This window comes from Prionailurus bengalensis, chromosome C1 (genome assembly GCF_016509475.1).
Source record: "Prionailurus bengalensis isolate Pbe53 chromosome C1, Fcat_Pben_1.1_paternal_pri, whole genome shotgun sequence".
In the NCBI taxonomy this organism is placed as follows: domain Eukaryota; kingdom Metazoa; phylum Chordata; class Mammalia; order Carnivora; family Felidae; genus Prionailurus; species Prionailurus bengalensis.
The window spans coordinates 10,960,551-10,988,389 of record NC_057345.1 but is presented as its reverse complement, the minus strand read 5'-3'; the positions used below and the strand labels follow the sequence as shown (position 1 = coordinate 10,988,389).

The 27,839-nt window shown below is 52.4% G+C and overlaps 1 protein-coding gene across 5 annotated transcripts in view; it reads right to left on the bottom strand.

Annotated features, from left to right (window-relative positions):
- The window catches only part of TMEM51 (transmembrane protein 51), a 53,800-nt gene extending 32,869 nt beyond the window's left edge, over window positions 1-20,931 (bottom strand). For 2 of the 5 annotated variants that reach the window (XM_043573808.1, XM_043573809.1), the window contains exon 1: window positions 19,389-19,555. The gene's annotated coding sequence lies outside the window, so the exon portion shown is untranslated. Of the gene's footprint in view, window positions 1-19,388; window positions 19,556-20,581 lie in introns of those variants that run through there. The other 3 variants (XM_043573810.1, XM_043573811.1, XM_043573812.1) reach the window with 3 other exon arrangements.
- Window positions 20,932-27,839: the final 6,908 nt, after the last annotated feature.

The following is a 27,839-nucleotide window of genomic DNA, read 5'->3' as shown; positions in this document are numbered from 1 at the left end:
CTCCTGCCTCTGCCCGGGAGTGCCAGCCAGAGGGGCCTCATGTGGCTCTGGACTTAGGAGGCCCCGGGTTCAACGCCCAGCTAACACCCCTTCCTGGCTGGATGAACTTGAACCAGCAATTTCAGGTGAGCTGTATAAAGGGTATCATAAAACGTAGGGCATCTCTAATGCAATTGGCAGAGGGAGGGCACGCGCTCGAGTGGGTAGAGCGTGTAACGCCAGTCCGGGCAGCCGTCACCCGGTCATTGCCAACGTTACACCAGGACTTCACCTTGCTTCCGCTTTGGGCCTGGGAATGCATTTCCTGAGAACCAAGAAACGCTCCCCAACCCACACGACCCAGGGACAGGGGACACAGCTCTCTCACGCGTCTGGCTGGACAGCCTCTTTGCCTCCGGCCGTGTTCGCCTTCTTTCTGTCTCAGCTGTAACGCAGCTCCTCCAAGATGTCCCTAGGGTACCCATTTGCTGAGCTCTGTGCGGCTGAGGAACGGGTCTCCGGCCAGCCAGGGAGGCCCGGGGCTGCAGCCTGAGTGGGGGGTGGGGAGCAAGCAACTTCACTGCACTGAGCCTCAGTTTCGTCATCTGTAAAGCGGACATAATAGAACCCACCTTAGTGCGCTGTTGTGGGGCTTAAGTAAAACAGGCAAGCCGGATACACCAGGGAACCTGATGCCTGGCCCCTAGTAAGTACTTAACAGATGTGGTCACAGACCTGTGGCATCCCTGACCAGGGAGGTGGCTGGCAACTGTTTTTTAGGACCCCTCCCCACATGGCTGGAAGCCCGTCCATGGGGAAAGGAGATTCTTCTGGGCTGTTTAGGGCGTGCTGTGGCATTTAGGTGGCTGAGGGAGATTCTGCCTCTGCTTCCCTCCTCCGGCCACAGCGCATTCAGATTTCAAGGAGACCTCCGCGGTGGGGACCACGAGGCCCAGGAGGGATAAGTGGAACCAGGAAGGACCCTGGGTTTGTCCCGTCTGTGTCCCTCATTTCAGAAGAGAAGGCGGGGGCCACTCTGGAGGGACAGCAATCTCATCCGTCACGAGTGGGGGATGAGCACCGGGGAGGGGGCCTACGGATGCCCCCGCCCAACCCGTCATCCCCAAGTGACAGGAAGGAGACATCCACCAGAGACCCAGGAGATGACAGAGACCCAGGAAAGTGGGGCTTGGAGGGACTCTGCCCAAGGTCCCCAACAGCAGGTGGCTGGGCCAGGACTTGAACCCTGTCTCTAAGGCTCTAACACCAGCGTTCTCACATTTGCCTCCAGCCAGGGGCCAAATCAGGCAATCTTAAAAGAAAAAACAAAGACAGAAACATAAAACACACTTGAAAACAAAAATCCCAAACCAGTATAAAATCCTTGCAGAAGCACAGAGGGTCCCAGAGAGACCACGTCCATACTGGTTACCAGGTGGCCACAAACAGGCCCTCCCTCCGGTCTCAAACGCACTGCCTTTCCCCAGGATGAGCTGTTTTTGTCAGGCTGTGTCCCCTTTTGTCATAAGACCACCCGCATCACTTCAGCATCTTCCACTCTGCCCGCCCCTCTCCTTCCTCCTTCCCGATCACGGTGCAAGAGCTCGCTATTGTCCCGGCGACCTGGTCTGGAAATCTCAGTGACCGCGGGCATTCTCTCCCCTCTTTACTCCACCCTTCCCCCCCGCCCCCCACCGCCCCAAACACGCACACCTCCAGGTCCCCACCTGGCAGCCTGAGGGCTGGATCTGGCCCGTGGATGTATCTTACTCGGCCTGTGAAAGGTTATTTACGGAACATGGAATGGTGACCAGCACTGACAGCCATGGGTGATCTCCGACACAGAACTTGAAAATCTGGAAACCCTGGCCCCAATCCTCACAGGTAGCAAGCAGCTGGTGCTGAGTCAGAGCTGTGTCCTGCGGAAGGGGCCCGCCTTCTACTTTGCCACGATCCCCGCCACTCCCTGCTGCCTCATACCTGGCTAGACTCTCTCCTCAACAGCCCCGCTGCCCCCTTTCAGACACGTGCATTGGCAACTCCTGTCCACTGCCCCGTGCAGTGGGTCCCAGCCTCGTTCCTTCTCCCTTCCCAAAGCCTTTCTTTGGCCCCCAGCCGGCTCTCCTCTACTTCCCAGGCACGGTTCATTGTGATAATTACGATCACCCACTTCTCCAAGGCTTTCTCAGTCCCCAAGTCCAGCCGTGACATCCCTCCAGCCCCTGTGTGGCTTCAGAGGAGTCCCTCACCGCCCACAGGACAATGTCCAGCTCTTTGTCCAGGAGCGTCTGGACCACCCCTTTCAACATTCCTTCCTATGTCAGTGTTCCCTGGGCACCTGCTTGGGGCGGGGGGGGGGGGGCCCTGGCACCAGGGAAGGACAATCAATGAACACAACAATGAACAACAATACAGGGTGAATAAAAACATGCTTTCCCCCAGGAGAAAGATCAGTGCAATGTCAGGGGCGTGTCCAAGGGAGGGAAACAGTCCTGATGTCCCCCCTCCGGTCACATGGCCCCGCGCTCTGCCCTCTGCATGCTGTCTGGTCTCCCTGCCTTGGCTTTCTCCCCTCCCCCCGCTGACCGTGAAGGCCTAACCTCCTTCCACACCCAGCTCTCACGCCCTTTCTCTGTGAAGCTTCCTCGCATGGCCAGCGAGAAGTAGCTCTCTTCTTCTCGAGCCTCGTCCACGCAGGTCACGTGTATGAGCCTCCCGATCCTGGCCACTCGGGGGGGGGGGGGGTCTTGAGGTTGTAACTTTCATGCTACTTCCTCTACCTGCACTTGAAGTTAAGCAGGCAGGGCTTCATACCTGAGTTTGTCTTATCACGGCCTCTGGGCATTTTCACATTTCTCTGGGACTCTTCTCACACTGAGCCCCGGAACGGTACACATCACAAAATCTCAATGACTCTCTGCGGACTCCACTCATTCAACAAATGTTCCCTAAGCAACACTGGGTGCCAGACACAGGAATGAGCAAGACAAAGGCCCGTTTCCAGGAAGCCCGTCTTCTACTGAGAGAGAAACAACGTAAGGGATGGGATGAATTGTTCAGAAAAGAAAGAAGAAAAAATCAGCATCAAGGGGAAGGTGGTTCTTTAGATAAGGTGAGGGAGGAAGGCCTCTCAGAGAAGGTAACAGTTCAGCTGGGACCAACAAGGCAGGAGCACAGCAGAATGGGAAGGTGGGAGGAGTCTCAGGTGGGGACAGCAGGGAGTGCAAAGGCCCTGAGGCAGAAATAACCTCAGAAGGTGGGCAAGGCAGAGGGGCAGCAGGGAGCCAGTGAGGAAGGTACTGCCCTCGCCCAAGGCAAAGCTGACAAATGGAGATGGATTTGATTGGGGAGAGAGAGATGGGATGAGGGGGCCAATGATTTTAGCCTGAGCAACTAAGAAGACACTAGGGCACTCTTAAGGACTGAATTTAAATCCATGTGTTGAAGCCCTAACCTCCAATGTGATGGTGTTTGGAGATGGGGCTTTGGGGAGGAGATCGGGTTAGATGAGGTCATGAGAGTGAGACCTTGGTCTGATGGGATTCGTGCCCTTATAAGAGACTCTACATAGCGCGCTCTCTCTCTCTCTCTCTCTCTCTCTCTCTCTCTCTCTCTCTCTCCACACACATGTACCAAGAAAAGCCCACATGAAGACACAGCAAGAAAGCATCTGTCTGCAGGTCAGGAAGAGAGCCCCTCACTGGGACCTGACCATCCCTCCTTTTCTACCCTCGTAGCAGCTGAAACGCAAAACCCTCTGTGTTCCATTTGGGTGCTCATGCTTGCTTTGGGAATAACGGCTTCTTTAAAAGCCTATTTCAAAGCCAAGGGTCCTTTTGTCAAGCAGCCTGGCCCACGAGGCATTGCTTTGATGCGCGGAGGAGCAGCAGACATTGCAAAACCTTCCAGCTTGCTTTCTTGGAAAAGTAGTCCATTCTATGGCGCAGACCCCCAAAATTCACTGGATGTCAGGAATGTCACCGAAAAGGAAAGACGGTTATGGAAATGTTCCAAGAAAACTTCAGAGATTCCAGATTTAAGAAAGAGTTTTGAGCTGAAACAGGCCTGGAGGCTGGCATGATCTTGATGGAACCATTCGGCTGTGGGGCACCTGGGTGGCTCAGGCAGTTAAGCGTCTGACTCTCGGTTTCGGCCCAGGTCACGATCTCACGGTTTGTGGGATCGAGCCCCGCATCGGGCTCTGTGCTGACGGTGCAGAGCCTGCTCGGGATGCTTCCTCTCTCTCCCTCTCTCTCTCTCCGCCCCTCTCCTGCTTGCTCTGTCTCTCTCTCAAAATAAATAAATAAATACACTTAAAAAAAAGATGGAATTTGTGAAATTTGCCCAATGAAGAAATGAGCAACTGCTATTTTTTTGAAGAAAATTAAAAAAAAAAAAACAAGTGTAATTAACATACGGTGTTATATTCATTTCAGGTGTGCAACAGAGTGATTCAACAAGTCTGCACGTTACTCAGTGCTCATCATGACAAGTGTGCTCTTCATTAATTCCCTTCACCTATTTCCCCCATCGATCCCCCCCCCCCCCAGCGTCCCCTCTGGGAACCATCGGTTTGTTCTCTGTAGTTAAATGTCTGTTTCTTGGTGTGTCCCTTTTTTTCTTTATTCGTTTTGTTTAAGTTGCACCCACCTTAAATAATGCCGCAACAAACACAGGGGTGCATATACCCTTTTGAATAAGTGTTGCCATTTTCTCTGGGTAAATACCCAGTAGCAGAATTACCAGATCACGTGGTAATTCTCTCTCTAATTTTTTGAGGAGCCTCCATCCTGTTTTCCACAGTGGCTGCACCAGTTTGCATTCCCACCAACAGTGCACGAAGCCTCCTTTTTCCCCCCACATCCTCACCAACCCTGGTTATTTATTGCGGTTTTGATTTTTGGCCATTCTGACAGGTGTGAGGTGATACCTCATTATTGTTTTGATTTGCATTTCCCTGATGATGAGTGGTGGTGAGCGTATTTTCCTGGTCTGTTGGCCACCTGTATGTCTTCTTTGGGAAAATGTCTAGTCGTGTCCTCTGCCCATTTTTAAATTGGATTCCTTGGTTTTTTGGTGTTGAGTTGTGTACGTTCTTTATATATTTTGGATACTAACCCTTACCCAGATATGTCATTTGCAAATGTCTTCCCCCGTTCAGCAGGTTGTCTTTTTGTTTTGTTGATGGTTTTCTTTGTTATGCAGAAGCTTTTTATTTTTCTCAAGTTTATTTACTCATTTTAAGAGAGAGAGTGCAGGAGGGACAGAGAGAGAAGGAAGGAGACAGAACCCTAAGCAGGCTCCGTGCTGTCAGCACGGAGCCCGATGCGGGGCTTGAACTCACGACCTGTGAGATCACGACCCGAGCTGAAGTCAGATGCTCGACCAGCTGAGCCACCCAGGCGCCTCAAGTTTTGTGCAGGGTGTAAGAATGTGGTCCAGTTTCATTCTTTGGCATGTAGCCGTCCCGTTTTCCCAACACCATTTGTGGAAGGGACTGTCTTTTTCCCATTGTCCATTCTTTGCCAGCTTTGACATAGATGGAACATAAAAGTGGGTGCATTTATTTCTGGGCTCTCTATTCTGTTCTATTGATCTTTGTGTCTATTTTTGTGCCAGTACCATACTGTTTTGATTATCATAGTTGGGTAGTCTATCTTTTTAAAATTTTTTTTTTAATTTTTTTTTTTTTGACAGAGTGAGAGGGAGACAGAGAGAGACAGGGTGTGAGTGGGGGAGGGGCAGAGAGAGGGGGAGACACAGCATCCGAAGCGGGCTCCAGGCTCTGAGCTGTCCACACGGAGCCCAACGAGGGGATCGAACCCACAAACCAGGAGATCACGACCTGAGTGGAAGTTGGACGCTTAACCGACTGAGCCACCCAGGCGCCCCATGGGGAGTTCTGATCCTGCTGATTGATGATCTGAGCAGAGCATCGCTGGGGTGGGCCACAACTGTAGCAGCCAGAGGTCCTGCAGGGAGAGCCCACAGCCAAGCCCCCGACAAACCCCCCGCGGGCTCAGAGAGGCAGCCCCGTGGCAAAGGCTGAATGATCTGTTATGGCAGCCTAGGCTGTGTCAACTCGGTTAAGCTGAAACTGCTGTCCCCAGAATCCCCCTCCGTCTTGGCTCAAGGTTAGAAGTGGCCAGGAGAGGAATTTGTAGGAAATTTGGGAGGAAACTGCACTCGCGAGGAAGACGCAGTGATGGGCGGGCGCCACGTGGCCCAGCCGGTTTGAGCCGGTCCTGCTGTCTGATCCGTGTCCAGCTCTTCCCTCTGACCGCTGGTCCCACTGACCGACAGTGTCCCCAGGCCTGTCACTGGACACCTGCTGGGCACCCACTGGCAACAGCTGCCCACAGCCTTCTCCACAGGGAGACTTGTGGCTCACACAGGTCTCACCTTGGTGGCTGGACATCCGGGGCCCTCAGCTCCTGTGTCACTTTCACTTCTGAACCCCCCCTCCCCGCCCCCCCCCCGCCATGACCGTGTAAGATCTAATTCTTATCACAAATCCCCAGTTCCACAGGTCGCAGTGGCCCAGTGTTCTAGGTTCAGCCCGAACGAGGTCATCACCCACACTTGCCCGCAGACCTTTCCATCTCGGGCAGTGGTTCTCCAAGTGCGGTCCTGGACCTCCAGCATCAGCGCCCCTGGGAGCCTGTTAGAAATGCAAGTTCTTGGGCCCCAGCCCTCCAGACCTACTGCATCAGAAAATTCTGGGGAGCTTCTGACACGTGCTAAAGTTGAAGAACCACTCACGCGTGTAGGCACTTAAAAAGCCTTCCTCCTCCGTTTCTGCCCGGGATGATGAAAAGGTTCTGGAAATGTATATGGTATTATGTTACTCATGTAATTTTATGTTGTGTGAATTTCCGAGGCCTCCCCTTATGCCCGCGAACGTTGGCATTTATTGAGACATTGTGCTAACCGCCATATCACCCTCACCCCAACCCTCCAAAGGTGGCATTACTAGTCTCCCCATTTAATCGATGTGGAATCCAGGGAGTCTGACCCAGAATCCAAACTTGTAGCCAATATGCCATTAGGCCCAGAGCACTGACTTAATCTCTCTGTGCAGGAGACAGAAACCAGACGTCAGCCAGTGCGGCCCCTGGTCTCCACTTAGAAGCAGTATCTCAGGCACCCGGCTTTACCCTGCCCTGCAGCAGAGGGGGGGGGGGCGGGGAAGGGTGTGTAGACTGGCCCGCTCCCAGGTCCACACCCCCAGGCCTGTTGCAATAAAGCCCCCCTCCCCCAGCCGGCCCCAGGCTACTGGAAATGGTTCCTTTGGATTTGGAGTGAGTTTATTGGAATGGAAAGATTTCAAAAATGTTTTAAGTTTATTTATTTATTTTGAGAGAGAGAGAGAGAGAGAGAGAGAGAGTGCGAGCAGGGGAGGGGCAGAGAGGGGGAGAGAGAGAAATCCCAACAGGCTCCTCCCTGTCAGCACAGAGCCCAGCGAGGGGTTCGAACTCACAAACCGTGAGATCGTGACCTGAGCTGCAACCAAGAGTGGGACCCTTAACGGACTGAGCCGCCGAGGCGCCCCTAGAATGGAAAGATTTTTTTAAAGTGATAACGACAATAGCAGAATCTAGAAACATACTGCGCATTTACTGTGTGTTTAGTACTTTTTCCACATAGATCATTCAATCCTCACAAAATCCTAAAACTGTCCTCCTCATTAGGAGAAATTCGGCCGGTGCCCATGTCACTTGAGGTCCTGAGGGCCAGTGCTTGTACGTAAATCTGTAACTTTAATACAAAATAATACATGTTTCTCTATAGGAAATTTAGAAATGGTCGCTATCCAGATTTTTATCCCCTTTGTGTCTTTTTTAAAGCTAAAAAATTCACCGCCTTTATACTCTGCCTTTTTACAATATTAGATTAGAGTTGTCTTTCCATGATGCTCAAGGTCCCCATCACCGCCACGTTTCACAGCCACGTGGCATTCCCGTGCGTGGACGTACCACACAGTCTCGTCCAGGCCTTCATGTGGGACGTTTGGGTTGTTTCCACAAGAAGGCACTTCAACTGGGGAAACACGTGTGAACGAGGGCGCCGAAATTTAGCGAAACCTCCTCCCTACAACAAGCAGCAATTTGGGGCACTCGGCTCTGCAGGGATGGTGTCTGTGGCGGAAAGACCCGCGTCCCAGGCAGCAACGTAGCCGATACAGGTTTATTTGGGGTGCAGACATTTGGGGGGGCAAATGCTTTCATCTTTACGTGCAGAAGACGAGGTAAAAACGTCTGTGAGGTTTACCCATCTCACTCCTTAGAAAGAAAAGCTTGATCCCTTGCAACGAGGTGCCAATGTTCTCCAGAACACCAGCGCGTCTCCCTACCTGCCAGTTCCGAGGTGGCACAGCAGGTGCATCGAGCTCAACAGCAGTGGTCTCGTTTGTCACTAGAGTGTGGTAGTTAAGAACACAGACTCTGGAGCCAGACTCCCTGGGTTTAAACCCCGTCTCCACAGCTAGTGGGTGGTGTTATTAGCTCATCAAGCCCTTGGAATCCAAGCACACTGAAGATGGAAGGAGGCTGGGTCTCTGAATGATTATGTCCCCGAAGTCCCCACCCTCCCCACCCAGCAGGCTACATTGTGACCCGACTGTCTTGAGCCTTTGAGATGTGAGGCTGTTTGCACAGTAGCTAGCCTACTCCTGCCTCAGTTTCCCCATGCCACTGAACTCTTGCGAGGGTGATTTGCGAGTGACGTGTCACTACATGCAAAACGCTTAGGCTGGTAACTGTCACAACTGCTGTGTACCTTTATACTAACGTTGGAAATGCCTTGTAAGGTCAGACCCTCCCTCCCTGCAGCCGACCCAGGATCTGCCTCCTTCGGGGCCACCCCACAACTCCATCAAGAGTACTGACCCCACTTGGGGCGCCTGGGTGGCGCAGTCGGTTAAGCGTCCGACTTCAGCCAGGTCACGATCTCGCGGTCCGTGAGTTCGAGCCCCGCGTCGGGCTCTGGGCTGATGGCTCAGAGCCTGGAGCCTGTTTCCGATTCTGTGTCTCCTTCTCTCTCTGCCCCTCCCCCGTTCATGCTCTGTCTCTCTCTGTCCCAAAAGTAAATAAACGTTGAAAAAAAAAAAAAAAAAAAAGAGTACTGACCCCACGAAGGACATTTCCCCAAAACATTCCTGACACTCATCATCAACCAGACGTGGCTCTGGCTGCCAGGAATTTCCCTAAAATCTTTTTGAATGTGTCTCAGCCTGAAATCCTCTCGTAGGAAGCAAATGTGTGTCCTCCTGTGAGAAGTTCCCAGTAAATGGATAACTCCATCCGGGGCAAGAGCATACGCGTGTTGTTTTAAAGCTGCCAGCACACTTCCCCACAGGCAATGAGTCAGTAGAAACACGCAGGGCTGAAGAACCCCGTGAACTTCACGGCTCTGGCTCAGCCAGGCACAGTTCCCCCTTAGCCCGGGACGAAACTGTCCAATCGGAGGTTCCATCAGCTTCCATCCACACAACCAGGCACCAGCGATCCAGAAATTTGGAGCTCGTATCCGCCCCCCAGCTAATTACACATTTAACTACTTTCTATCAGTAAAAGCTTGCCTCTCTCGTACCCGCTCACCATGCCTTTTTAGGTAAGCCATGTTTCTTCGTGTGTGTGTGTGTGTGCGCGCGTGTGTGTGCACAGACCCTCATGAAAGCTACTGACGCCCCAGAGAAAAACGCAGAGGCAGACGGTTTGCCGTAAGATTTCAGGTGGCTGGTGGGTCCTCAAAGGCAATCTGAGGACGTTGCTATGAGTGATTACATGTTTCAGAGGTCCCAACAATTTCAGAACGATCCTGACAACTCTTAACACGTGAACATCTAAAAGCAACACTTAAAAGCATCTTACACCCACAGGGAATTTCTGGAAGCATGTACAAGAAACCCGCGAGCCGTGGCTATATCTCTGAGGAAAGGCACTGGGGGTCTGAGATGAGCGGGAGGTTTACATTTTTCCATTGGCTATCCCTTTTACGGCGTTTGAGGTTTTTGTGGTTTTTTTTTTTACATTTTTATGGTGTGTAAAAAATTTTTTCTAATCAGTTAATTTTCTAACTGAAAAGAGCCAGTAAAAAGTTCTTTAAGTTAAGAACTAGACACAACCCGTTGTGACTGCCATTTCTGTGACACGGGGCAGGGACAGATCACCACAGGGGAGAGGTCAACTTACTTCCTGGCAGAGGAGGACCCACGTGGGAGGGGGGAAAGGCAAAACATCACTCAAGGAGGGGTGACACTGTTTTTCCTGTTTCTCCTTCAACACAGGTCATTATAGTTCCAGATTGAGGGGTTATTCATATTTCATTAGGTCCCTACCCAGCGGGGTGCTGGCAGTAGGAACTGGGAAGAACCTTCTTATGGAAGTTCAAGGGGTGTGCACTCAGCCCCATCAGCTCTGCACCAGGCAGGGGGTGATGAAGATGTGTAAATGCTAGAACAAAGCTGGAACGTGGAGGGAGACATAGAGTGGAGGCTAAACGGCCTCCTACCACAAACCCCCTCCAAATACAAAGAGAGTAGATCTCTGTTGATCAGATCGAAGCACATGTAATCACCTTTTCTGAGGGTCGTCTGTAAAGGGGGCAGCCAGAGCCCGTATTGTGCTCGGCTGTGCTGGGGACCACGCGAGGCCATGTGTGTGAAGCTGTTGCCTCTGTGAGAGGCACACAGTAGGAGCTCGGCCAGAGTCTGCTACTTCCTTCCACCCTCCCCTCCCTGGTCCTCAGCATGAAACTTTTCAGTGTGGCCACTTCATCTAAAGATCCACTCACCATGGGGCGCCTGGGTGGCGCAGTCGGTTGAGCATCCGACTTCAGCCAGGTCACGGTCTCGCGGTCCGGGAGTTCGAGCCCCGCGTCAGGCTCTGGGCTGATGGCTCAGAGCCTGGAGCCTGTTTCCGTATCTGTGTCTCCCTCTCTCTCTGCCCCTCCCCATTCATGCTGTGTCTCTCTCTGTCCCAAAAATAAATAAATGTTAAAAAAAAAAAAAAAAAAAAAAAAAAAAGATCCACTCACCAGACACAGCGGGCAACCCCACTCCTTGGTATTTGCGCGAGAGAAATGAAAAACGTACCTGCACAGTAAAACCTGCGCAAGAACGTTTATAGCGGCCTTACTCATCACCACCCCAAACTGGAAACAATCCAGATATCGTTCAGCAGGTGAGGGGATAAACAGACAAACATTTGCTACATCCGTAGGATGGGGTAACTCAACGTGGAGGAACCTCAAAGCACGACACTCCGTAAAAGAAGCCGGACTCCAAAGGCGTCACAATCTGATTCTATTTGTTTCTTAGATTTTTTTTTCAAAGTTTTATCTATCTATCTATTTCTCTTGAGAGAGACAGAGAGTGCAAGTGGGGGAGGGGCAGAGAGAGGGGGACACAGGATCCGAAGTGGGCTCTACGCTGACAGCAGGGAACCCACGTGGGGCTCGAACCCGCAAACCGCGGGATCATGACCTGAGCCGAAGTCGGACGCTCAACAGACTGAGCCACCCAGGCGCCCCAACTTTTAAAATGTTGGTAAATAACGGACAATTTTGCACATCATCAGTATTCATCTAAACCGTAACTTTTAGTGGTTGAGGAATATTCCAGAACATGGAGGACTCATAATTTACATAACCAACCAATCTCCTATTGCCAGACACATAGCTGGTTTCTAATTTTATTGCTATTTTTCAAAATAACAGTATTAGGGTGACTGGGCAGCTCCGCAGGTTAAGTGTCTGTCTCTTGATTTCGGCCCAGGTCATGATCTCGAGGTTCATGGGTTCAAGCCCCACATCGGGCTCTGTGCTGACAGCGTGGAGCCTGCTTGGGATTCTCTCTCTCCTTTGCTCTGTGCCCCTCCCCCGCTCACGCTCCTCTGTCTCTGTCTCTCCAGAAAGTAAATACACTTAAAAGAAAATCAGTATTGAAACGAACTCCTTAAACAGTCATGTTTCCTCTGAATAAAATCCTAGTATTGAAACTGCTGGGTTTTTTTAAGGCTTTGACACACATTTCAGACAGTCCTCGTGCCCACCATGAGCTCGTGAAAGATTAGCATTCCTTTTTTAAGCTAAAATTTTGAAGCGTTCAAAACATTTCAACTTTCATATGTGAAAGACGGTATTAAGTGGTATTTTCTTTACTACAATGGGGTTGACTGTTGTTGTTTTTTTTGTTTTTTTTCCACGTGCTTATGAGCCAAGGGCATTTCTCTTCCTCCCCCTCCTCCCCCCTCCCCCTCCTCCTCATCACCCCTCTCCCTCTCCCCCTCCCCCTCCTCCTCCCTCTCCTCCTCCTCACTCTCCTCCTCCCCCTCTTCCTCCTTCTCATTGTTCTTCTCATTCTCCCCCTCCTCTTCCTCTCCCTCCCCCTCCCCCTCCTCCTCCCCCTCCTCCGTCTCCTCCTGGTTCTTCTCCTCCCCCCTTCCTCCTCCTCCTCCTCCTTCATTTTCATGCTCTCTCCTGCTGTGCTGACAACTATATCACAGCACGTATGAAACTTTCTTGCCATAAACCCATTTTGCTAGTAGTAACGTGAATTTCTTAGTTTTGTGATATACACCATGTTATGTAAGATACTAACACCAGGGGAAGCCGAGTGAGGATACAGGAAATAGGAACATAGGAATGTAGGAAAACTATACTATTTTTGTGAGTTTTTTTATAAATCTAAAATTATTCCAAAATAAGGGGCGCCTGGGTGGCTCAGTTGGTTCAGCGTCAGACTTTGGCTCAGGTCATGATCTTGTGGTCTGTGAGTTCGAGCTCTGCTTTGGGCTCTGTGGGTTCTGTGTCTCCCTCTCTCTCTGCCCCTCCCCTGCTCATGCTCTGTCTCTCTCTCTCTCTCTCTCTCTCAAAAATAAATAAACATTAAAAAAATTAAAAAAAACCCTAACTTTAAAATAAAATGAAATAAACTAATTCCCAAATAAAGAGAGTTTGAGGTTTTTTTGTTTGTTTGTTTTTTGAGGAGTTTTGTTCTTGGACAGAGGATGATCTAGGCACAAAAGCAGAAGGAATAGAAAGAGAAAACCCACCGAAGTTCATGGGTGGGGGTGTAGGAGGAAGGTGGAGATAAGTGGGAAGTGGTTCTGTTCCTTACTGCCCATCTGTTGGTGGGGGGAGGGTTGGGGAAGCGGCAACAGGTCTAGCAAGGTAAACTGAGTCTGAACGCTAAGGAGTCCAGTATTTTAGTTCTGTGAGTATATGATTATTGGTTTGTTATTTCATTGATTTGTGTCCTAGTTTACAGACTCCTCATTCCTCCCCAATAAGGAGTAAGCTCCAGGAGAGCAGGGACCATGTCTCCCTAATGGACCATGTTCTGCCCAAATCCAGAATCCCTGGCCTGTAGAAAGAACGCAATAAATATCACTCAAATGAATGAGTCTCGCTTCCAAAATGACTTTTTTTTAGAGGGATCTGCGTGAGAATTCTCAATTCTAAGAATTGAGGTGGCTAGGTAAGCAGTGGTTTCCAGCTTGCTGTTTCATTTTGTTTTCAAAGGCAGAGAACTTTTTTAAAGGAATCTTTCATACCCCTGATATCTGGAACATGAGTAAGCGGCTTCCTTCCAGCTGGCCCCGCCTCCCACCACTCAGCTCTATCCCTGACTGTTTCTGGGACCCGTCCAAAGAATTCCAAGTTCCCCGGGATCACAGCATAAAAAGCAGTGGACTGTTACAGCATATACACAAATTAACTCACAATGGATTGAAGACTTGAATGTAAGACCTGAATCCACAAAACTCCTAGGAGAAAACGGAAGCAGTAAGCTCCCTGACGTTGGTTTCAGCGACGTCTTTTTGGATCTGACTCCAAAGGCAGAGAAAACAAAAGCAAAAAGAAACAATTGGCGTATGGCAAACCGAAAGCTTTCGCACGGCGCGGAAAACCATCAGCAAAACGAAAAGAAAACCTCCTGAATGGGAGACGACATTTGCAAACCATCTATCTGAATGGAGGTGAATATCCAAAATCTATACAGAGCCCATACAGCTCAATAACAAAAGAAACTCCCAACGAATCTGATGAACGAATGAGCAGCCGATCCAAGACCCTTTTCCAAAGAAGACATCCAGATGGCCAACAGACACATGACAAGAAGCTCAACGTCACTCACCATCAGGAAATGCGAATCAAAACCGCCACGAGGTATCACCTCACATCTGTCAGAACGGCCGTCATCAAAAAGACGCGAAGTCATAAGCGCGGGCAAGGATGTGGAGGAAAAAGGGAATCCTTGTTCCCTTGTGTGGTGGGAACGCAAGTTGGTGCGGCCGCCGTGGAAGACAGGACGGAGGTTCCTCAAAAATGAAACCTAGAACTACCCTATGATCCAGCAATTTCACTGCCGGGTATTGTATACAAAGAAAACAGCGCTAATTTGAAAACATACATGCACCCATATGTTCACTGCAGTATTATTTGCAACAGCCAAGACACGGAAACAACCTAAGGGTCCATCCGTGGGTGGGTAGATAGAGAAGATGCGATGCATATATTCGTTTATATGTATGTATGTATTTTATGTACATATATTCATTGATACATATAAATGAATACTACTCGGCCCTAAGAAAGAATGAAACCTTGCCATTTCCAACAACACGTGTCCACCTCGAGAGTATTAGGCAAAGTGAAATAAGTTAGAGAAAGACAAATACCACCTGATTTCACAAATGTGTGGAATCTAAAAAACAAAACAAAGAAAACAAAACAAACCCCAGGCTCGTGGATACAGAGACCAGAGCGGTGGTGGCTCGGGGGAGAGAGCAGTCAGGTGGGGGAAGTTTGTACTTCCCGTAAAATCAAGAAGGTCACAAAATAAATAAGTCACCGGGGGTGTAACGTCCAGCATGGGGAATACAGTCAGTAACACCGTATGAACTTCGGCAGGTGGCAGATGGTAATTTGGCTGTGTTGATCATTTTGCGACACACACAAAGGTCAAATCACTGTGTCGTATACCTGCAACTCGTATAATGTTGTATGTTAACTGTACCTCAATTAAAAAAGAAACCCAATGGACGGCAGCATCTCTGCCCAAGGTTCTGACCACGCAGCTGGAAATACATTTATCTGGTGACTCGGTGCGTGTCCACATACTGTCACCTCACGTGACAGTCTTACTAAAGAATACTTCTCAGGACAGGGGATGCACTTTCTTTTCTAGTCTGCTTTCTTCTATGTCACTTTTAGAAAGCCAGTGGAAAACTATGTAACTGATCTTAGTTATTTTTTATTTTTTTATTAAAAAAATTTATTTTTCATGTTTATTGACTTTTGAGAGAGAGAGAGACAGAGTGTGAGCGAGAGAGGGGCAGAGAGAGAAGGAGACACAGAATCCAAAGCAGGCTCCAGGCTCCGAGCTGTCAGCACAGAGCCCGACGCAGGGCTCCCACATGTGGACCTTGAGATCATGACCTGAGCCAAAGCCAGAAGCTCAACCGACCGAGCCATCCAGGCACCCCTACATAACTGATTTTAAACCCCACTTAGTTGCCGCCCGCAGTCTGTAGGCATTAGCCTAAGGGATCTCCCGGATCATTTCTAGTATTGGCAAAGCTGTGATCCTGTTAAGAGTCCGAGAGATGCCGGGAGAACCAGTCCCAAAGGTGAAGTGGCCAACCTGGGTCACCTGAGTGGGTACCAAATTCTCTGCTCATGTTTGCCATTGAAATACTTGCTGTCCAAGAGGCAGGCAAACAAAACACAGTCTTGATTTTCCCAGGGACCCGCACTTGCCACCCCAGGGCCTAATCCTGGGAAGATTCAGGGCAAGGGGTGATAAAAGTGGGCAAGAGTACCTGGCTGGGTTAAAACTGAACACAGGAAAAAAAAAAAAAAAAATCACAGGAAACAGAGGAAACAAAGCTTTCACCTTCCCCCCTATAATCTTTGGATCACACCCATCCCGCCCGGATGGCTAACCTCCTCCATTTCTAAGAGGCTCCCTAAGAAGAGATATTTGCTTTCGATTTTGTAAACAGAGCCCTTTCCCAAACACCATGGCGGTGCAGAGACATGGCCCCCTGAAATCCCACGGTGGTGGAGAACTTGCATAGCATTACAAGATTTTGGTTGCTGGAGTGTTCTGACAGAGCCACACAAGGCTGGCCTCCTGAGTACCTTCGGGCCACCAGACAGCAGAAGCATGGGAGACTGGCGGGTTAGAACCGGTGTGGAAAAACTCTCACTGGGGAAAATACCTGTCATGATGATGAACTGAAAAGCCAGGATATTAAAGAGCAGAGCAAGCAGGCAAGCAAACAAAAAATCTGCATGAACACCAAAATATCAACAGTGGTTGCCAGCATATGGCGAGGTTTTCCGTCCAGGTTTTCTACCAGGGGCATGCACTTCCCTTGCACTCCAGGGGAGAAAACAACTTTAAAAGGGAGAAAACAACTTTAAAAGCCTGTCCATCCAGCGGTACCTTCTAGGGAACTTTTAGAGGGGCAGCAAAAAGCTTCATCACTGGCTTACCCCCTGGCGTTACCATCGGGTTTGAAATTGTCAAGGTATCTACTTGAAATTGTCAAGGTATCTACTCCTCCTTATGCATCCCCCTCCCCCGTCTTCCAGGGCCCTCAGCATTTGCTCGTCCTAGACAGGTCACGGTGGTGGCCTCCAAGAACACCTGCCAGGGCGGAGCAGAGAGAGAAAGCGGCTTCTGGAGATGGGCTCCTCTGACTTTACTGTCTTGTTTTTGTTTGTTTGTTTTGGTTTTCAAGAACCATCCTGGAAATCATTCGGGCCCAAATCAGGAAACTTGGGTCATAGTCCTAGCTCTGAACTCAAGCAAGCACCTTCCCTTCCCTGGGTCTCAGTTTCCCCACTTGTAAAAGAAACAGACTAGACTTTCTGACCGCTGAAGTCCCCTCTGGCTCCGATATTCTAAGAGCCAGGCATTCAGGTTTAAGGGCTGCACAGGCTGATAAATCTAGGGCAAGAGAGAATAAGGGGACTGTTGGCAGCTCAGCCCAAGTAAACAACTCTGGATGGAAGGCAGGGCCAATCAGCCTCTGGAGATAAGGGTTGGGACTGAGGGGAGGGAGGAGTCAAGAATCAGTCTGAGGCCACAGCTAGTGGGAGAGCTCAGCACGGCCCCTGGGAGGGCTGCCTCTGGCCAGGGTCTTGGGGCAGTCTGGGCTGAAACGGGGAAACCCGAACAAGCAACCTGTTTCTTTGGGGAGCCAGAGCTCCCAGGAGAGGCAGCCAGTGTGCCAAGGGCTCGATCCAAGAGAAGGAGAACAAAAACTGTTAACAGGCCAAGCGGGCCACCTGTCCAGGCTGGAGAGAAGTGAGACTCTATATGAAGCAAGACAGAGATCCTGAGAAACCAGCAAACCTGTGCTAAACTGGGCTCTAAAACAAGTCTCTGACCTGACTGTGGTCAGACCTCCTGGGAGAACGCAGAGGAGCCTAGAGTGGTCAGGTGGGTTTCTGTCCCAGTTCTGCGGCTGCGTGCCCTTCCCCTCTCTCAAGTTTTTTTTTTAAGTCTTTTATTATTTATTTTGAGAGGGAGAGAGAGAGAGAGAGAGAGAGAGAGAGAGAGAGAGAGAGAGAGAGAATGCACGGGAGAGAGAAATGGAGAGAGAGAGAGAATCCCAAGCAGCATGGAGCCCAATGTGGGGCTCAAACTCACGAACTGAACTGTGAGATCACGACCTGAGCCGAAATCAAGAGTTGGACTCTTAACTGACTGAGCCCCCCAGGCATTCCTCCCCACTCTGAGTTTTACTCATCAAATGAGCGTGGTCCCCTGCACCCAAGACATTCTAGGGTCCTCCTGTGGCAGGTGAAAGACAGTGTGGTCCCTCTCCAAGCAAAGGGTAACTTCCATCCAACACGGAAGTTTCTCTTACAGCTGCCAGTGGCAAGAATGACCCATCCAAACTTCACAACCAAAGTGAAAGCAAAAGCCCGGAGCCAGAAGCAGACCCTTCACCACATTCTGGAACTTTCCTAGCGCTTAGGGAGAAAACTCTGCTCGGTCCCTCGAATTCCACCTTAATTTGGAGCCCCGGGGAAGAGAGGCCCAGAGCCAAAGCCCTTCAGGCTTCAGCCTTGTCCAGCCCTGGGGCTCTGCACAGTTTTACTGCCAGGCCCACGGAGGGAGAGAACATTTACCAGAACCATGACCCGAAAAACAGGAGCCCTGAAAGAGGCAGGTTGCCCAGGAGACGGGCTCCTGGCTCAGCCTCCAGCTTTGCCATTCTTCACACAGAAGCTCCTGGGTCCTGTGCCTCCTGGAGCCAGGGAGCGGGGAGCCACAGGTGGGGGGAGGGGGGGAGGAGGGGCGCTTGGACCCTGCCAAGGTCCCGGGCACTCGCCCGCTCTCTCTGGTAGAAGACAGGCTGGCAGCTTGGACCCCACACCAAATCCACAAACGTCACTCTTGACCGGCGGGCACGTGTTAAGACCGCGTGTTAATCTCCGCCTCCTGTGTGGGTCTCCACTCCAGCCCCCCCTGCTTCATTCCCACTGCCCCCAGCCTAGAGGTCCGCCTCCTCCCACCCCCTGCCCCCAGCAGCCTTCCCCAAACTCTCATGTGACTTCACACAGCCAGAGTTATCTTGCTCACATGTCAACGGGATCCAATGACTCCCTTGCGTCTTTCTTGTTCAGTGATCCATACCGAGCACCTAGAACAGTGCCTGGGCCACGGAAGGCACTCTGTCACCATCTGTTGAATGACTCCAAGGCGCTCACATGAGAAAGTCCCATCTGTAACGACCAGCCCCCTGCCTATTCAGTCTAGCTCATTCCAGCCGCTCCGTTCCCTTCACTTTCTCCACCTTCCCACAAACCTGCCTGCCACTGCCTGAGCACACCCCTCCAGGCCCAGCACACCCCATTACCTCCACACCTCTGGGCCTTCGCTTATGCTGTTCCATCTACCCAGACAGCCTTCCTCCCTCTCCCTGGGGGACTGATACACTGTTCAATATTCCAACATTCTTTTTTTAGCAGGACCTCCTCAGCCTGAGTTATTTTCTGTCTCTTGTTCTCGTCTAAGCCCTGTGACATAATTTCCTACAGAATACTTGCTAGGGGCTAGGCATGAAGGTCCCACTTAGGAGGGCATCATTCCCAGAGTACAGATGAAGAAACCGAGGCTCGGTGAGGCAGGTCACACACAGTGAGCCAGTGCTGGGGCCTGACTGTATCACCGCCTCCCAGCAATGCTTGTCATTTACCAGTCACGAGGCTGGGAGCTTTTAAGGCCCCTGGGCCCTGCATCCCTGGGGCAGGCCTGGCCCTCGCACAGCTCCCAGGAGGTCCCAATCACCCAACCCCTGGACAGAACCTCCTGAGGAGCAGATACACAGCCAGCCTCCTCCCCTTCCTCTCTCTTCTGCCTTTTCTCCCAGGCTGGGCAGTACCTCTGGCAGGCTGCAGAGGAAGTGTTTGGAGGGAAAGGGGCTCCTTCCCAATTCCACGTCTTCCTATAAACTTAGGACGAGATCCTCGTGTGACAAGTCTCCAAAGCGCAAAAGCCGTTCACAGGTCCCAGAGCCGACCTTTCAACTAGAGAAGCTATGCTCCAAACAAACCACGCAGAACGAAAATCAAAATACAGCCCTACAGGGTAACCCCTCTCCAGTGGCACTTCTGGGTTGACCCCGGCCCCGGCCCCGCCCCCGCCGCCGCGGCCCCGCCCACCCAGGCCCCGCCCCCGCCGCTCCCGCGGAGCCTGGGTTCCCAGGGCCCGGACCACCCGCGCGGCTTGGAGGGATCTGGCCGGGGGCCACCCAAGCTCAACCGAGAGTGCACAGGTGCCGCACGGCAGCGACCGGCCGGGGAACCGTAAGGACATCCAGGTTCCCTGTCCCCCCACCTCTCGGTTACGGAAAGCTTGCTTTCTCTAGGTGACCATCCCGGTCAACCAGACTTGGCACTCCCAGGCCACACGTCTCCCGTCAGGAAGCAGACAAAAGATCTGGGTTGGACGGCAGGCAAGTACCTGCTATGTGCCAGGCACGAGTGCCCCCGCCTCATCCCAAGGGGCAGTCATGCGCATTGAACAGCGAAGAAACTGAGTTTCACCCCACTTTGCTCGCGCCCGGTTTCTCACCGTTTTGGTTTTTTTTTTTTTTTTTTTTCTAGTACGTGAAACACACACTCCAATCGAAATCCCTGAAAAGCCTGGATTTCCACAAAAGTTAGGGATGGGAGAAGGGGGGTCCATCGCGCAGCGCCAGGGTGGTTTCCGGGGACTTCCTGGGAAGCTCGGCTCTAAGCACGGGTGGAAGGTGCCTCTTGGGGGAGGCCAAGGGTTCGAAACCCGCCAGGCGGAGGGCACCTGTCCCCGCCCACGGGGAGCCCCGGAGGCCGGGCGCCTTCCCCCGGCCGAGGCCAGCGCGATGCCGGGAGGCGGGGGGTCCCGCACCGCTGGGGCGCGGCTCCGGCGACTGCGGGTTCCGAGTCCTCCCGGCCGCAGACCCGGGACAGGAAGCTCCCGGACGGACGGACAGACAGACCCAGCCTGCCCTCGACTCCCTCCCCGGCCGGGCGGGGAGCCAACACTCACTCCGCCGGGCGCCGCGGAGCGGAAGGCGCTGCGGCGCAGACTCACCCGGGCGGCTGCGGGGCCAGCTCGGTCACGGTCGCACTACCGGGGACCGGGGGCTCCACGACCCCGTCCCCTCGGGCTGCCTCTTCCGGGGCGCTGTGATCCCAGGGCTCGGGGAGTCCCGACCCAGCGAGGCGGTGGCGGAGAGGGCGCACCGCCCGCGCCGGGACCGGGATGGGGACGCAGGAAGCGCAGCCTCGAGGCGCCGGCGTGCAGGAGGGAGGGACGGCGAGAGGCCGAGGGCGGCGCCGGCCCCGAGCGGCCTCGGGCCCGGAGAGGCGCCGCCCACCGGTCGACCCTCCCGCCCTGCCCTCCGCGCCACCCCCAGGCCGGCGGCACCCACGTCCTCGGGTGGGCTGGGGGAGTGCGGGGCGGGGACGCTAGGCCAAGTCCTCCCCCGCCCCCTGCCGCTAGGAGTTGGCGAAGCAGGGGTGGGGGGAGGGAGCAGGGTCCAGACATCCCCAACCCCGGGCCGCGGAATGGGACGTGGGGGTGGGAGGGGGGGGAGGGTGACTCGGGCCGGAGTCCAGGTTAGTTAAGGGTTAAGTAGAGCTGGGAGACTCCTCCGCCCCGGAGGCTGGCACGGCCCTGCGGACCCGCCTGCCGCGCCTCTACCTGGCGGGACGCTCACCTGGCCGCCCGGTGCGCCGGCCTCTACCTCCACTTCCGGGGGAGGCTGCCGCCTCCCTCTCCACCCTAGGGCGTGTTCGGGGCGCCGGGGCCCGCCCGCACCGCCCTGGGCAGGTGGTTTGCGAGGTGACTGATGGGTGGAGTCGGGGAAGAAGGAAGCAGGTTTTTAAAAAGCGAGTGGGCTCCTGCCCTCCGCCCGGTCGCCCACCCCTCCCCGGTCCCCTGAGCACCCCCTGCGGGTTCCCGGTGGCCCGGCCCCGGGTGGAGCCCCTTCGGGGAGCCCGCGCCTGCTTACGGGGTGCGGGCGCCCTGGCCGGAGAATTTCGCCTGCCCGGTGCTCTTTCCCAGCTTTCCGGAGAACTTTCCCGGTGGAACACGGGCTGTCGTCGTCCTGACCACCGGGATGCGGGCGGCGGCCCACCTCTGTTTAGCGCCTCAGAACCGCTGCCTGAGACCTGGCTCTGGGGAGGGTAAGCCCGAGCTGGCGAGGGCGCCTCTGCCCCCCGCACCTGGAGGTTTGCCCTGGAACCCGTGCGGCGCCCAAAGTGATCTCAGCCAGACCGCAAAAGAAGCTGGATTCTGAACACAGGGGAGAAGGGAAGCCGCCTCCTCTCCCAATCTCAGGTTGTTTGAATTCCAAGAGAGGACAGGCCGGGGTCCCCTTCTCGGTCCAGTTCTTTGAAGTTCAAACCCTGAGAAAAGCCAGTAGGCAGCTGGCCGGGTATCAGAGACTATCCCTGAGGACAGAAGGCGCCTCCTATTGGGAATCGGCTGTGTCCGGGATGAAATTAGACACCCTGGTGGAATCGCAATGGAGTTCACTTCCAAACTGCCAAGTTCACGGGTCGGCATCATCCCAACGTGTGTATACCTATGTTGTCCCATGTGGGTATTTTTTTTTTCCCATTGTTGCCTTTTAACTTGAACAGTTGCCGTCTAACAGGACCCTCGTGTCCACAAATAGGCATATTTGGGGCTGTCTTGTGATTTGGGGGTGAGGAAAGCATTTAGGGAAACAGTGATGCGTCTCCATGAGTATGACAGTAACATCTCTCACATCCTCACTATGGACCTGTTGCCAGGCAGCTACTCACCGCCCAGCCCACTTAATCCTTGTAACAACCTCAGGGATACTTTTGGGTTACACCCATTTTATAGAAGAGAAAGCTGAGGCTCTGAAAGGTGAGGTCATCAATTGCCCAAGGCCACACAGCTGGGAAGTATCAGGAGTTAGATCCCAGCTCGTGGGCTCCAAAGCCCGCGCTCTCCCTGCTTTGGGAGAACTCCTTGTCACTGTGCACACACTCTCCCCCTTGAGACAAGGTTCCCTGCTTCTCCTGTCTGTCCTTCAGGAAAAGAAGTCGCTTCTGTCTCACTCTGCACCGTGGCATAACTCTTTACAAAGTCTGCCTCCTGCTCTCCTTGAGGATAGGGACCGCTGTGTCCCGCCCACTTCTCCTGGCCCTCGGCAGGTGCTTAATTAATTTTGGGGGGGGGGGGGGGGAATGAATGAGAGCCCCAAATAGTCACATTATTTTATTGAATGGGGGAGAACTCTCTGTGTAGGCAGGTGCCCGTGCGGACAAGCTCACATCGGAGAGCTGTATATTCCATCACCAAGTTTAGACCGTGAATTTGGGAAACTTCCAGTCTCCAGATGGTTGATGGGAAACAGTCCCACTTTCAGATAAGACCCAGGATCCGGCTTTCATTTCACTCTGCAAGACCGACTTTGGAGAGGCCTGGACCGGGGAAGATCATTTCAGACCGTGGCTGCAGCTCCTACCTGCAGGCAAAGGGCGTCAGTACTTTTCCACGCCACCCAGCTCTGCTGCAAACCTATCCGGGCAGGTCTATCTCAGCAAACCATCCTCAGAGTGTTCCTTTTAGGCAGCTCACCCTGGCTGATCTGGGGAGAGGCTGGAGAAATTCCCATCCAAAGCAGAGCCACAGGCAAAACTAGAAACTGGCAAACTTGTTGGTTTTTTTTTTTTTTTTTTTTTTTTTTGCCACGTCTCTCCTTGTCATCCTAATCCTACCCTTCACAGCCCTTTCCCTCTACACGGTGGGTTTCTCTGATTCTTCTCTGGTTCGCTGGGTCTTATTGAGGAGCCAGACTTGACTGACAAGGGCCCAAGATATGTCCTTGGGGAAAGAGCCAAAGAAGTAAATCTCGAACGGTGGAAATTCTGTTAGCCGTGACCATAACAGGCAGTGGGGGAAGACGATGATTCCCATTTACTGAGCACTATGTTTCAAGAGTTCTGGAACATTGTATTGCTTAATCCTCAGAACAGCCTTAGAAGGGAAATTCTATTATTTTGGTGTCTCAGGCCAGGCTAACTGAGACTCAGAGAAATTACACACCTCCATCTGCTAACAAGTGGCAGGACCAGGATTCGAACTGATGTATGTGCTTGCTGTTAACCACTAGGCTAGGAATTCCAGGGGACAGGAAGGATCAGGGCTGCCCAAAGACATTCATATTCAAATGCCCCTTCGAATGCAGATGTGTTACCTTACATGGTAAGAGGGATTTTGCAGATATGATTCAGTTAGGGCCCTTGACGCGGGGGTGATTATTCTGGATTATCCTGGTGGACTGGGTGTCGTCACAGGGGTTCTTAGAAGAGGGAGGCATTGAGGGTCAGAGAAAGAGATGTAGTGGTGGAAGCAGAGGGCAGAGCGATGTGTCCTGGGAGGGACTATGAGCCCAGGAATGTGCTAGAAGCTCCTAGAAGGTGGAAGAGGTCAGTGATGGATTCACCCCTGGGCCTTCCAGAAGGAGCACGGCTTTGCTGACACCTTACTTTTAGCCACCGAGACAGAGTTTGGACTTCTGACCTCTAGAATTGTACGATAATAAACTCGTGTTGTTCTAAGCCATGAAGTTTGTGGTGGTTTGTTGCAGAAGCCACAGGAAACCAACAGGTCTTGCAAACTCAGCCATGTAGACAGATGTAGACGCCTACCTTTGTCCACCATCAATCTCTTCTCCTAAGAGGCACCGTGATCCAGCCTGAACCATGAATTTAGGATGAGGCTGGGATTTCATTAGCTCCGTCTTTTCGTTTCTGAGTCCTCTGCTGCTTAGGAGCTGTGTGACGCTGGGAAGATATCTTGTCCTCTCTGAACCTCAACTTCCTCATCTGTAGAAACAGTGATGCTAAGGGGTGCCTGGGTGGCTCAGGCGGATAAGCATCCTACTTTGGCTCAGATCACGATCTTGCAGTTGAGGAGTTCAAGCCCCGCATCCGGCTCTGTGCTGACAGCTCGGAGCCTGGAGCCGGCTTCAGATTCTGTGTCTCCCTCTCTCTCTCTGCCCCTCCCCTGCTCACACTGTGTCTCTCTATCTCTCTCAAAGGTAAATAAATATTTAAAATTTTTTTTTAATTGGTGCTAATAATACCTACTTTGCAGGAACCAGTGCCATCTGAACACGATCACTTGGGGCACCAGCCTGTCCCTTTCCAAACGTCTGGATTCTAAGAGGAGAAGACGCTCCTCTGAGCATTCTCCTGGCAAACATCTCTGCTCTCTCGGGCTGAGTGGGCAAGATGCTAATTTAAAATATTAGACTGTCTCTGGCTGGTGACTAGTCCTCAATCGGTCAGGAAGTGAAGCTGAAAATCTACTTAGAGGAATAGATAACCACGTAGAACTCACCCAGGTTCTCAAGAACAGGTGTTCAGGGATTTTCATGGCTGACTACTTATAACAGCGAAAAACGGTTACCAACCTGAATGCCACCAGAAGAGAGCTGCATAAATTCTGGTGTGGGCTTGTGCCGGAATGCTGTGTGGACGTGAAAAAGAAGGAGAAAGAGCTATCTGACAGGGAAGAGTATCCAACATGTGTCATTAACTGAGAAAGGCAAGGGACTGAACATGATCATGCCACACAAACGGTTTTATTTTTTAAGATGTAGACACATATATTTTACTTATGCCTAGAAAATGCATGGAAGGGGTGCCTGGCTGGCTCAGTTGGTAGAGCAGGTGATCTTGGAGTTGTAAATTCGAGCCCCATGTTGGGTGCCGAGGTTACTTAATAAATACATATTAAAAAAAAAAAAAAGAAAAGAAAATGCATGGGAGGAATGAAACCAAACTCTGGTTACCCTTAGAAATGGAAAAGTGTGGGGCGCCTGGGTGGCGCAGTCGGTTAAGCGTCCGACTTCAGCCAGGTCACGATCTCGCGGTCCGGGAGTTCGAGCCCCGCGTCGGGCTCTGGGCTGATGGCTCGGAGCCTGGAGTCTGTTTCCGATTCCGTGTCTCCCTCTCTCTCTGCCCCTCCCCTGTTCATGCTCTGTCTCTCTCTGTCCCAAAAATAAATAAAAACGTTGAAAAAAAAATTAAAAAACAAAAACAAAAAAGAAATGGAAAAGTGAAAGTGTGTGTGTGTGTGTGTGTGTGTGTGTGTGTGTGTGTGTGATGGGGGACATAATTTTTTTCAATAAGAATGTATTAAAGTAATAGCATAAACGAAGAAAAAAAAAGGAGGCCAGGACCCTTTGCTCCTGTGTCTTCCCAGCTGCCTCTCTTTTCCTTTAGTCCATTCTGAGCAGGTGACTCCTTCTTCCCACTTACTCTTGACGCGGCTCATTTCTAAACCCTTGAGGGGCTGAGCAATGTCTCCACTGCGTGACTCTTGCCAGAGTCAGCAGTAAATCCCATACGTACGTGTACTTGGAACGTGGCCTTCATCTGGAGCGGTTCACATCAGTCACTGGGAAGGGATGTGTCTTGCGTGCGGGCGTCACCTGTGACATACTGAGCCAGCCTCTCGGAAGCTTGAATCAGGGCTGCGTGACGGAGACATTGTGCTCATAGAGTGCACGGTGAAATCGGGTAGTGGGCCTGTCGGCTTAAAGGAAACCGGGTTCATCCCACTTCCTGGAAAATGTGCGTGTCAAAAAATACGTCTCTACCTGGGTGGCCAGTGTAACTGGGCCTGTGTGGACGAATCAGACAGCCCAGGATGGAGCTAGTGAGGGCCTCACGGCATTAGAGCACAGTGTCTTGAGGCCCGTGGGCACAGACAGCCCCGATTCTCTCTCCTTATCACCCATGTTCTTTGGTGTCCCATCCCCTAGAACCTTCTTCTATGTCTCCTCTGCAGTGTGGTTCGTCCAGCTGCTTCCTCCCTGGCGTCCCTGCTCCCAGCCCGTCCCCTGGAAGGTCTTCTCCGTGTCGCACGGTTAGCACTGTGACACACAGGCCTGAGCCGCGGTTCCCCAGGGCCCTAGCACTGAGTCCAGACTTCTTGCCCAGCATACGAGGACTTCCTAACTGCTCAGCCTTGCTCATCACTCCCTCAGGCTGCAGGCCCTGTCACTCTTCCGTGGTCGCTTTTCCATCAGTGATGAAACCTTTCCCAGAAGCTCCCTGGGAACTTGCTTGATACCTCCCTCGCGGGGACTCGGGCACATACTCATTCTGAAACCCGTCACCGACGAGGGCCTTCGAGACCGCTGTGGGCTCTCAGGATTCACCTGGGATCACGGGGGTCGGTGCAGACCCCCGAACCAAGTGGAGTTTCTGCCAAGAGGAAGAAGTGGCCAAGGCACCCGCAGGTGCCGGGAGGCCACCCGGTCAAACAGAAGCAGGAAGCCGGCTGCAGAGAGAGCAGGAGAGAGAAGGCTCGTGGATTGCTCTCCGCCTTCCTTCCAGCTCTTAGTGCTTGAGCAGCATTCTTGTTTTTCCCGTGGGTTTCCTTGTTTTTACTTAAACTGGTCTGATGAGTTTCCGTTTCCTGCAACCAAGGGATCCTAAGAGAATCCCTTTGAAGCTCTTGCAAACGGCTGAACACAGTGCTAGAGGCCAGGCCCGGAGGCCCTGATCCTCTCCGGGTCAACTCACCACGGGGATACCTGCGCGGGAAACCGCCAGCAGCAGGCGCCGGGGCCCTGGGTGACTTGGATTCCGGGAAACCCATTCACTTCTAGGATAAGTAAGTCATGACGATAGCAGCGGACGTTCACACAGCGCTAACTACTTGCCGGGCACCGTCCCACACGCGTCCCAAGTACTGTCTCGTTAATCATCCTCGTAACCCTAGGAAGAAGGTACTGTGCTCCGCCCCCCTTGTCCAGATGAGGAAACTGAGACACAGAGAGGTTAAGTGACTTTTTCAAGCTCACTCAGCTGGTCGTTGCTGGCGCCTGGCTGTGAACCCAGGCTGCCTGTGCTCTGTGCGCCCACACACTTCTCTCCACACTAGCTCTCATGCTAGTGTGGCCCGCGATGCTCTCAGGGACTCGGGATCCGGGTTTGGAGGGTGGGACAGGAGTCTGGGAACTGAGACTCAGCTTCCGCTGGCTGAGAAGGACCCAAAGCACGACAGTGTCTTCCATCCATTCCACACATACTGCTGGAGTGATATTGACGAAAGTGGTTTTGTTTTGTTTTTTTCTTTTTTCTTTATTTAAGAAAAAACTTTTTAAAATATTTATTTGTTATTGAGAGACAGAGAGAGACAGAGCATGAGCAGGGGAGGGGCCGAGAGAGAGGGAGACACAGAATCCGAAGCGGGCTCCGGGCTCCGAGCTGTCAGCCCAGAGCCCGACGCGGGGCTGGAGCTCACAGACCGCGAGATCATGACCGGAGCCGGAGTCGGACGCTCAACCGGC